At 38.2% G+C, this 12,476-nt stretch overlaps 1 pseudogene; it reads left to right on the forward strand.

The window, feature by feature from the left end:
• Positions 1-696: 696 nt before the first annotated feature.
• Positions 697-1,795, forward strand: LOC122476952 (annotated as a pseudogene).
• The last annotated feature ends 10,681 nt before the right edge of the window (positions 1,796-12,476 follow it).

Here is a 12,476-nt window from a genome sequence, read left to right on the forward strand (position 1 = left end):
TCGTTATCAAACTCAACACCCCAAAAACAAATAATCCAGTGAAGAAATGGGCAGAGGATATGAATAGACACTTTTCCATGAAAACATCCAGATGACTAACAGACACATGAAAAGATGCTCAAAATCACTCATCAGCAGAGAAATACAAATCAAAACCACAATGGGATACCACGTCACACCTCTCAGAATGGCTAAAATTAACAACTCAGCAAACAACAGATGTTGGCAAGGATGTGGAGAAAGGGGAACCTTCTTACACTATTGATGGGAATACAAACTGGTGTAGCCACTCTGGAAAACAGTATGGAGGTTCCTCAAAAAATGGAAAATGGGACTACCCTATGACCCAGCAATTGCATTACTAGGTATTTATCCAAACAATACAAAAAAACACAAAAAACAACACCCCATTGTTTATAGCAGTGCTATCACCAATAGCCAAATTATGCAAAAGCCCAAATGTCCATCAATGATGAATGGATAAAGTAGATGTGGTATAGATTCTGGCACAGGTCGGTGGGCACAGCTAGCGGGTCCTGAGGTGGAAAGGGGGGTGAAGCTCTGTTCACCCCCATACCCCTCCCCCTCAGGTGCAAGCGTCACCCCTTTGCCAGCCAGGCCAACCCGGCTGAACTATCCACTGCAGCACAAGGGGAAGGGGGGGGCGGCTCCGGGCGACCCCAGCAGACCCCCATCATGGGCGGCCAGAGTTCCAAGGCTCCCTGGGGCAAGGTGACCACCAAGGAGGCAGCTGGCACTTCCCCTGCTAAGGTAAAGTGACAGGAGAATGGCCACGTGAAAAGCAATGGAAACTTATCCCCCAAGGGCGAAGGGGAATCGCCCTCCATGAACGGAATAGAGGAGGCAGCCAGGGGCCACTGGCGATGCCATTGAGCCAGCACCCCCTAGCCAGGGCGTTGAGGTCAAGGGGGATGCCCCCACCAAGGAGACCCCCAAGAAGAAGAAGAAATTCTCTTTCAAGAAGTCTTTCAAATTGAGTGGTCTGTCCTTCAAGAGAAATGGGAACGAGGGTGGGGGTGATACATGACTCCTCACCCAAAGAGGAAGAGCAGGAGCAGGGGGAGATCAGTGCCTGTGGCAAGGAAGGCACAGCTCAGGAAAGGACCAGGAGCCCCAGGCCAAAGGTGCAGAGGCTGGTGTTGCCTCCAAAGGAGGAGACACAGAAAAAGAGGCAGGGCCTACAGAGCCATACACTCCCTTGGGGCCAGATAGTGGCCCTACACCCACCAGTGAGCAGAATGAGTAGCTGGGTGAGGACAGGTAGGTGAGCTCTAAGCTGCAAAAATCGTGCTGTCCTTGTGAGGTCACTGCCTGGACCTGGTGCCCTGGCTGCCTTCCTCTGCCAAGAAAGGAAGGGGCTGTTGCCCCCTCCCATCCACGTTCCCTCTCCTTTTCCCTCCTGTGGATTCTCCCATCCTCCATTTGGCCTTTCTCTTAAGGTCAGTTGAAGATGGTCCCTTGCAGTTTCCCAAGTTAAGTTAGTGATGTGAAATGCTCCTGTCCCTGGCGTTACCTCTCCTGTCCCCACCCCTACAGAAGGCAATTGCTGGTTTTCTTCCCCAATTCTTTTCCAAGTAGGTTTTGTGTACTCTTTTCCCCAAATCCCTAAGCCAGATGTGGAGTACCTACACTCCCAAACCCTGAGGGTCCAGCCTCCCCCTCCACCCCCATTGAGTTTTTAGTCTCTTGTGCTGTGCCTAGTGGCACCTGGGCTGGGGAGGACACTGCCCCTGTCTAGGTTTTTATAAATGTCTTACTAAAATTCAAACCTCCAGCTTGTGAATCGACTGTGTTTCTTTTTTGACTTGGTAAGCAAGTATTAGGCTTTGGGGTGTGGCAGGGGGGTCTGTAATGTGAAACAACTTCTGTTGTCTTCTTTTCCCCCTCCAAACCCCAGATTTGTACTTTTTTTCTAACTGCTAAAACCATTCATTTCCACGTGGTTTTAGTGTAACATTTAGAAAATGAATAAATGTCATCCCTTTAAAAGAAAAAGAAGTGGCTTATATATATATATATATATATATATATATATATATAGTATATGTACATATGTAATATATGTATATATATAGTGTATGTACCTATGTAATATATGTACATATATACATATGTACAATGGAATATTACTCAGACATCTAAAATAATAAATTCTTGCCATTTGCAACAACATGGATGGAACTAGAGTTTATTATGTTAAGCAACATAAGTCTTTCAGAAAAAGTCAAATATCACATGATTTCACTCAGATGTGGAATTCAAGAAACACAACAGATGAACATAGGTGAAGGGAAGGAAAATACAATAAGATAAATCATAGAAGGAGGCAAACCATAAGAGAATATAAAATACAGAGAACAAACTAAGGGTTGCTGGAGGGAAAGAGGGTGGGGAGATGGGCCCCTTGGGTAATGGACATTAAGGAAGGCACTGGGTGTTATATGTAAGTGATGAATCACTAAATTCTAAATTCTATTCCTGAAACTAATACTACACTATATCTTAACTAACTGAATTTAAATAAAATAAAATAAAATAAAATAAAATAAAATAAAAATAAAATAAAATAAAATAAAATAATTTATTTCAAAGACTAAAACTATGCAGAGATCTCAAACTTTGATCCTCTCATTAGAAGGACCTGCTGGTTTAGATAAGGCTGGTCACTGTAAAGGAAATAAAACTGGTTAGTTTTTTGGTTTGATGCACATATTTGTGAAGACTGAAGAAACCCAGATTACTTTTTCTAAGAGAGAAAATCCATGGCCAAGGTGTATACATCCCACTTCACCACTCCCTCCCCCTTCTCTTTATTTGAAGACCTACTTCAAATCTTTTAGTAGGTATCAACAGGGACTTCTGAGCAGAGTAAAAAAATAAAAAGAATGGCATGGATAGCTAACTGAACTATCATTTCTCAGTCAAGACAAAGAAGTAGGGGAATTGAGTACTGGAGCTTGTAGCTTTGACTTGTTAGCTAATGGGTGGGTAGTTGCAGAGAATAAGAAGAGTGAATTGAACTATCCACAATGTAGTGCTTTGATAGGCAGCCAGTTCACAATATTCAGAACTTGTAAATGCTTCTGTTTTGCCTGAGTGATGAAAGGGGAGGCCAGAAAAGTGTTTTGATTAGGAAAAGACATTATGTGCTCTTTTTAAAGTTTATTTATTTATATTTGAGAGAAACAGAAATGGTGTGAACAGGGGAGGGAGAAGGGGCAGAGAGACAGGGAGAGAGAATCGCAAGGAGACTCTGCACTGTAAGCAGAGCCTAATGCAGGACTCAAACTCATGAACCTGTGAGATCATGACCTGAGCTGAAACTAGGAGTTGGACACTTAACCAACTGAGCCATCTAGGTGCCCTTATACTTTATTTAATTATCTTAAATGCCTTTGTTGGTTTTTTTTTTTAATTTTTTTTTCAACGTTTATTTATTTTTGGGACAGAGAGAGACAGAGCATGAACGGGGGAGGGGCAGAGAGAGAGGGAGACACAGAATCGGAAACAGGCTCCAGGCTCTGAGCCATCAGCCCAGAGCCCGACGCGGGGCTTGAACTCCCGGACCACGAGATCGTGACCTGGCTGAAGTCGGACACTTAACCGACTGCGCCACCCAGGCGCCCCAATGCCTTTGTTTTTGTCAGATTTAATGAGGTACAATTGATAAATAAAATTTTAATATATTTAAAATATACATTGTCATTATACACACAAACACACACACACATACACACCACACACATACACACACACACACACACACGCTGTGAAAGGATCCCCACCATCATCTAGTCAATCATCACATCCATCACCTTGCACATTTGTGAGTAAGGTAGTTTCGTGAGAAAATTTAAGTTCTACTCTCTTAGAAACCTGAATTAGACATTTACACACCACTCTTGGATTTAAAAACTGTAACCAAGAGGGCTTAAATATCTGCTGATAAAGTCTTCTGGGTAAATTCTAATATCTGGGTCTTATATGACCATGTCATAATGTGCTTAATGACAACAAGGAGTGCAGTGAGAATATACCATGTAGGAAATAGGTTCTATGGGGCTGATTTTACCAAATGAAGGTTGAAGTTGGGGTATCATTCATTAGACAAGTGTTTTTTGAGCACCTACTATGTGTAAAGCATTGTGCTATCTTATAGATCAATGAACTTTCACAAATATGGCAGATGCTATGGGGGATACATATTTCTGCCTTCAAAGAGGCTACAGTTTATTACGGGAGATAAGACGTATACAAAAAAGAAATATAGAAATATAAAAGTAACAGTGGTTTAGTGTCATGTTAATGGTACACATGACTATGAAATTTCAGAGATGAAGATATAATTTCCTAACAGAATGATCATGGATGTTTTACAGAGGGATGGACAGGATTTCATGTATGCATGTATTTGGATTTCTTTGAAAATGTGAAAAGAGACTATAAGGAGGATGACAGAGCATCTGTTCTTGGATTCTAGCAACAGTAGGTAGGGAATAGGTTTAAAATACATCAGAGTAATTTGGGGTAACATGAAAAGCATCTTCCTGACTCTATGGACAGTAAGACACTGGAAGACACAAGAAAACTTAGAAAGTTTACAACATTTTAAAGTTGAAGATTAGATAGTCATACACCTGTGATAGTTTAAAATGAGTATTTTGTACAAGCAGGTAAATGGTACTACCTCCTTGGATGTTTTCCATCAGCACAGTTATAACATGTTTGAAAGGGAATTCATCTTTTTTCCTTCACCACCCTAAACTAGCTCCTCCTCCTGAGTTATCTATCTCAGTGAATAACTGGACCATTCACCTGCTCAAGGTCAGAATCCTTGATACTCTTCTCTCTCCTTCACTTCCTACATCTAAAATGCCACTAAGTCCTGGTTATTCTAGCTCCAGAATCTCTCTTGAGTTTCCCCACTTCTCCCCAACCCCACTGCTACTTCCCTAGTTCAGTTCCCCATCATTTTTCCCTAAAGTACCATGTTAGTCTCCAAAGTGGTCTCACTGTTTACAAATGTAAGATAAAAGTTTCAAGGGAAACTCAAGAAGTGCTTTCATCTCCTTACCAGTGCATTTTACCACCATCCCCCAATATTATTGGAATTATCTTCCTAAGACACATGTCTAAACTTCGGCTCACTTCTTAATAATAATTTTTCCCTACAAAGGCCAAATATCATTTTAGTGCACATTCTTAGCTCAATCTATGATAATAAAAGTCTGATGACTTCTTTTTCTTATTTTTTCTTTTTTTTTTAATTTACATCCAAGTTAGTTATCATATCGCGCAATAATGATTTCGGGAGTAGAATCCAGTGATGATTCATCCCTACATATAACAATCAATGCTCATCCCAACAAGTGTCTTCCTTAAAGCCCCTTGCCCATTTAGCCCATTCCTCACCCACAACCCCTCCAGCAACCCTCAGTTGTTCTCTATATTTAAGAGTCAAAGTCTGATGACTGAGTAATAGGGAGAACAAGCTGGAGAGAGAATTACAGGAATAGAAAAATTTGTTCAGAGCTTTATTTGTTCACTGAAGGTGAACTCAAAGGCTACTACAAGAATTAAAAGGTGAGAAGCTCTACCACCAATGTTACACTAAGAATCTATTTTCATTTAATACACATTTACTAAACCTTATGCAAGGGCCTTAATAGATGCTGTGGGAGATACAAAAGTGGGCAATTTGGTCACTGCTATTTAGGAGCTTACAGTCTAGTATGACATAGATAAGGAAAAAAATCACAATGAGTACAAGCTTGAGTAACTAACTAGAAGGATAACTGGTGCCTTAGTAGAGGTAATAAAAAAAAATCCATGTTTTTTTTTTATTGGACCACCTGACTTTATTGTTAGAGTCCATGGATTGTAACATGTCTTAAATGTTACACATTATTTAGTTATTCTTGCTAAGTTTTTATTTAAATTCCAGCTACTTAACATATAGTGTCGTATCAGTTTCAGGTGTCACTTTGTTTATTTTAACAGTTCTCAAAATGTGTGAATGAGTATAAATGGGGTATGTTGGATTGGAAAATAAAAGACCACTTTATTCTTTCTTTCTTCCAAGATGTTATTTAAATTCAAGTTAGTTAACATATAGTGTAGTATTGGTTTCAGGAGTAGAATTTAGTGATTCATCACTTACATTTAACACCCAGTGCTCATCACAAGTGCCCTCCTTAATGGACATTACCCATTGGGCCCATCCCCCCACCCACCCTCCCTCCAGCAACTCTGTTTGTTTTCTATATTTAAGACTCTCTTATGGTCTGCCTCCCTCTGTGTTTTTATCTTATTTTATTTTTCCTTCCTTCCCCCTATGTTCATCTGTTTTGTTTCTTAAATTCCACATATGAGTGCAATCATGTGATATTTGATTTTCTTTGACTTACGTGTTAGCATAATAGACTCTAGTTCCATCCACATTGTTGCAAATGGCAAGAATTCATTGTTTTTGATGGCCAAGTATTATTCCATTGTGTGTGTGTGTGTGTGTGTGTGTGTGTGTGTGTGCAATATATACACACTATTGGCTATTGTTGATTGTGATGTTATAAACATTGGGGTGTATGTGTCCCTTTGAATCAGTATTTTTGTATCTTTTGGATAAATACCTAGTAGTGCAGGGGCGCCTGGGTGGCTCAGCTGATTGAGCATCTGACTTCTGCTCAGATTGTGATCTTGCAGTTCACGTGTTCGGCCCAACGTTGGGCTCTGTGCTGACAGCTCAGAGCCTAAAGACTGCTTTGGATTCTGTGTCTTCCTCTCTCTCTGCCCCTCCCCTGCTTGCACTCTGTCTCTTTCTCAAAAATAAATAAATATTTTTAAAAAATTAAAAACATCTAGTAGTGCAATTGCTGGGTCAGAGGGTAGTTTTACTTTTAACTTTTTGAGAAATTTCCATACTGTTTTCCAGAGTGGCTGTACCAGTTTCCATTCCAACCAACAGTCTAAGAGGGTTCCCCTATCTCTGCATGCTTGCCAACATCTGTTGTTTTGTGAGTTGTTAAATTTAGCCATTCAAGACAGCTTTATTCTTAAGGCTAGCTGTGACATTCAACTTTTTATATTAAGGAATTCAATATATTTTCACATATAGTTTCACCCTCTTATGTCATTTATTCAGGTACAAAGAGATAGACATTATCCAGAGTATGCAATAAAGTCATATTTCCAAAGTCTCTCAACAACAAATAGTAGAAAGAGGACTGTAATGTAGGTTTTCTAATCCCCACTCTAATCTCCTCTAGTTTAAACTCCTCTCCTTCCCAAGATTATACGTAGAAAATGTTAAGTAAAATCTTCTCTATTTAGTACTGTTAACTATGATTCATTTATTACATTTTTGTTCACTTCAAATCTTAGTCCCTGGAAATATCTTAAAGGCATTGCATTAGAATTTACTGGAGATGGAATCTTAAGTATAGACAGACTTGGCAGGGTCTGCAGACTGAATTCCCAGTAATTTGTATGGAACCAGGAAAGACTCTGAATAGCCAAAGCAATCTTGAAAAAGAAAATCAAAGCAGGAGGCATCACAATCCCGGACTTCAAGCTATGATACAAAGCTGTAATCATCAAGGCATTATGGTACTGGCACAAGAACAGACACTCAGATCAGTGGAACAGAATAGAGAACCCAGAAATGGACCCACAAACTTATGGCCAACTAATCTTTGACAAAGCAGGAAAGAACAGCCAATGGAATAAAGACAGTCTCTGCAGCAAGTGGTGCTGGGAAAAGTGGACAGCGACATGACGAAGAATGAACCTGGACCACTTTGTTACACCATATGCAAAAATAAACTCAAAATGGATGAAAGACCTCAATGTAAGACATGTAAGACAGTAAGCCATCAAAATCCTCAAGGAGAAAGCAGGCAAAAGCCTCTCTGATCTTGGTCACAGAAACTTCTTACTCAACACGTCTCTGGAGGCAAGGGAAACAAAAGCAAAAATGAACTATTGGGACCTCATCAAAATAAAAAGAGCCCAGATGTCCATCAATGGATGAATGGATAAAGAATAAGTAGTATATATACAATGGAGTGTTACTCGGCAATTAAAAAGAATGAAATCTTGCCATTTGCAACTACACGGATGGAACTGGAGGGTACTATGCTAAATGAAATTAGTCAGTCAGAGAAAGACAAAAATCATATGACTTCACTCATATGAGGACTTTAAGAGACAAAACAGATGAACATAAGGGAAGGAGAACAAAAATAATATAAAAATAGGGAGGAGGACAAAACAGAAGAGACTCGTAAATATGGAGAACAAACTGAGGGTTGCTGGAAGGGTTGTGGGAGGGGCTATGGGCTAAATGAGTAAGGGTCATTAAGGAATCTACTCCTGAATTCATTGTTTCACTATATGCTAACTAATTTGGATGTAAATTTAAAAAAATAAAAAGTAAAATTAAAAAAAAGAAAACAAGTAAAACACACACACACACTCGAAAGTAGTGGGGTACACTCCGTGTCTTCATTCAGATAACAGAGGAGGATGAGCTTCAAATTGCCAAAAAGTTATTTATTATGAATAATATAAATATTTAGTGCTATAATAAAAGAACACTTACTCTTGTTCTGCAAAATATGAGGAGGCCATGCAAAAGTGAGAAAATGTAGGACTCAGGATGAGAAGTCCTTGTTTCTCTAAGCTTTATCATTCTCTTATTCCTTTATTTAGATATGCATACAGCAAATACTTATTAAGAGTCTACATTGTGCTAGTTACTGGAGATACAATGGTGAACATTACTGTGTGACTATAGGTAAATTACCTCTCTTGAGCCCACATTTTTTCATCTATAAAAATGAAAGGCTGGCAAAAAAAAAAAATGTCCCTAACTTACAAGGGAAGATCCATGAGGCTAGCTGCAGATTTCTTAACAGAAACATTTCAGGTCAAAAGAGAGTGGCAAGATATAGACAAAGTGCTGAAAGAGAAAAATCTCAGCCAAGAATACTCTATCCAGCAAGGCTATCATTCAGAATAGAAGGAGAGATACGGAGTTTCCCAGACAAAAACTAAAGGCATTTGTGACCACTAAACCAGCCCTGCAAGAAATTTTAAAGGGAACTCTTTGAGTGAGAAATAAAGACCAAAAGTGACAAAAACTAGAAAGGAGTAGAGAAAGGTTCAGAAACAACACAAAACAAGTACTAAGATAGCACTAAATACATATATATCAATAATTACTCTGATTGTAAATGGACTAAACACTTCAATCAAAAGACACAGGGTGTCAGAATGGATTAAAAAAAATGAGAGCCATCTATCTGTTGCCTACAAGAGATTCATTTTATACATAAAGACACCTGCGGATTGAAAGTGAGGGGATGGAGAAATATTTATCATGGAAATGGACATCAAAAGAAAGCCAGAGTAGCAATACTTATATCAGACAAAGTAGACTTTAAAACAAAAACTGTAACAAGATGAAGAAGGGCACTATATGATAATAAAATGGACAATCCAAGAAGATCTAATAATTGCAAATTTTTATGCACTCAACTTGAGACACCCAAATATATAAAACAATAATAAACATAAAGTAACTCATTGATAATAATACAGTAATAGTAGGGGAGTGTAACTTCCCACTTACATCAATGGACAGATCATATAAGCAGAAAATCAACAAGAAACAGAGGCTTTGAGTGACACACTGAACCAGATGAACTTAACAGATATATTCAGAACATTCTATCCTAAAACAGAATACACATTTTTTTCAAGTGCACATGGGACATTCTCAGAATAGATCACATACAAGGTCACCAAACAGGCCTCAACAAGTACAGAGATTGAGATCATACCATGCATATTTTCTGACCACAATGCTATGAAACTTGATCAACAACAAGAAAAAAAATGGAAAGACCACAAATTATGGAGGTTACACAACATTCTACTAAACAGTGAATGGGTCAGCCAGGAAATAAAGGAAGAGATTTAAAAAAAATACATGGAAACATGAAAATGAAAACACAATGGTCAAAAATATTGGGGATGCAGCAAAAGCAGTCATCAGAGGGAGGTATATAGCAATAAAGGCATATTTCCAAAAAGCAAGAAAAATCCCAATTACACATCCCACACTTACGCCTAAGGAGCTAGAAGAAGAACAACAAAGAAGTCTGAAAGGAGAAGGGAAATAATAAAGATTAGAGCAGAAATAAAATGATACAAAAACTAAAAAACAATAGAACAGACAAATGAAACCAGGAGATGGTTCCTTGGAAAAAATTGATGAAATTGATAAACACCTAGCCAGACATATCAAAAAGAAAAAAGAAAGGACCCAAATAAATAAAATCACAAATGAGAATAGAGAAATAACAACCAACACTACAGAAATCCAAACAATTATGAGAACTTTATAAAATACTTTATGCCAACAAACTGGACAACCTGGAAGAAATGGATGAACTTTTAGAAATGTATAAACTATCAAAACTGAAACAAGATGAAATAGAAAACTTGAACAGATTGATAAACAGCAAAGAAGTTGAATCAGTGATAAAAAAAAAATCTTCCAATAAAAGGGCCAGATGACTTCATATGTGGATTATACCAAATATGTAATGTTTATTTATTCATTTTTTTGGAGAGAGAGAGAGTGTCTGAGCAGGGGAAGGGCACAAAGAGGGAGACACAGAATCTGAAGCAGGCTCCAGGCTCTGAACTCTCAGTACAGAGCCTGATGTGGGGCTTGAACTCATGAAGTGTGAGATCATGACCTGAGCTGAAGTCGGCTGCTGAACTGACTGAGCCACCTAGGCACCCTTATACCAAACATTTAAATAAGAGTTAATATGTATCCTTCTCAAACTATTTCAAAAAAACAGAAGAGGAAGAAAACTTCCAAATTCATTCTATGAGGCCAGTATTATCCCTGATACCAAAACCAAAGACTCCACTAAAAAAAAAAAAATAAAAAAAATAAAGAGGAACTACAGGCCAATATCTCTGATGACATGGATGCAAAAATTCTAAATAGAATACTAGGAAAACAAACCAAACAGTACATGAAAGGAATCATTCTCCATGATCAAGTAGGATTTATTCCTGGGCTGCAAGTATGGTTGAATATTCATAAATCAATCAATGTGACACACCACATCAATAAGGCAATGATAGGAACCATATTATCCTTTCAATAAATGCAGAAAAAAACATTTAACAAAAGTACAAATTCATTCATGATCAAAACCCTCTAACAAAGTATGGTTAGAGGGAACATAACTCAACATAATAAAGACCATACACGAAAAGCTCACAGCTAATATCATCCTCCATAGGCAATAACTTAGAGCCTTTCCTCTACATTCAGGAACAAGATGGAGGTGTCCACTCCCACCACTGTTATTTATCATAATACCTGAAGTCCTAGCTACAACACTCAGACAACAAAAAAGAAATAAAAGGCATCCAATATGACGGGGAAGATGTCAAAATTTCACCATTTGCAATTGACATGATACTCTATATAGAAAACCCAAAAACTCCATCAACAATTGCTAGAACTGATACATGAATTCAGTAAAGTTCCAGGATACAAAATCAACGTACAGAAATCTGTTGCATTTCTGTACATCAATAATGAAACAGCAGAAAGAGAAATCAAGGAATCAATACCATTTACACATGCATCAAAAACCCTAAGATAATTAGGAATAAACCTAACCAAAGAGGTGAAAGACCTATATCTGAAAACTACAAAACACTGATGAAAGAAATTGAAGATTCACAAAGAAATGGAAAGCTATCCCATGCTCATGGATGTCTATTGTTAAAATATTGTTAAAATGTCTATATTACCCAAAGCAGTCTACACATTTAATGCAATCTCTATCGAAATACCAACAGCATTTTCCACACAGCAAGAAGGAACAATCCGAAAATTTGTATGGAACCACAAAAAAACAAGAATATCCAAAGCAACCTTGAAAAAGAAAAGCAAAGCTGGAGGCATCACAATTCCAGACTTCAAGTTATATTACAAAGCTGTAGTGATGAAAAACAATATAGTATTGTCACAAAAATAGACACATAGGTTAATAAAACAGAATAGAAATCCCAGAAATGAACACACAACTATATCATTAATTAAGCTTCAGGAAAGCAGGAAATAATATCCAATGGAAAGAGTTTCTTCAACAAAGGATGTTGGGAAAACTAGACAGCATCATGCAAAAGAATGAAACTGGACCACTTTCTTACACTATACACAAAAAGAAACTCAAAATGAATGAAAGACCTAAATGTGAGATAGGAAACCATTACAACTGTAGAGGAGAACACAAGCAGTAACCTCTATGAAATCAGTTGTAGTGGGGTGCCTGAGTGGCTCAGTTGGTTGAGCGTCTGACCAGCTCAGGTCATGATCTCACACTCTGTGAGTTCAAGCCCCACATCGGGCTATGTGC

This window comes from Prionailurus bengalensis, chromosome X (assembly GCF_016509475.1).
Source record: "Prionailurus bengalensis isolate Pbe53 chromosome X, Fcat_Pben_1.1_paternal_pri, whole genome shotgun sequence".
NCBI classification, from domain to species: domain Eukaryota; kingdom Metazoa; phylum Chordata; class Mammalia; order Carnivora; family Felidae; genus Prionailurus; species Prionailurus bengalensis.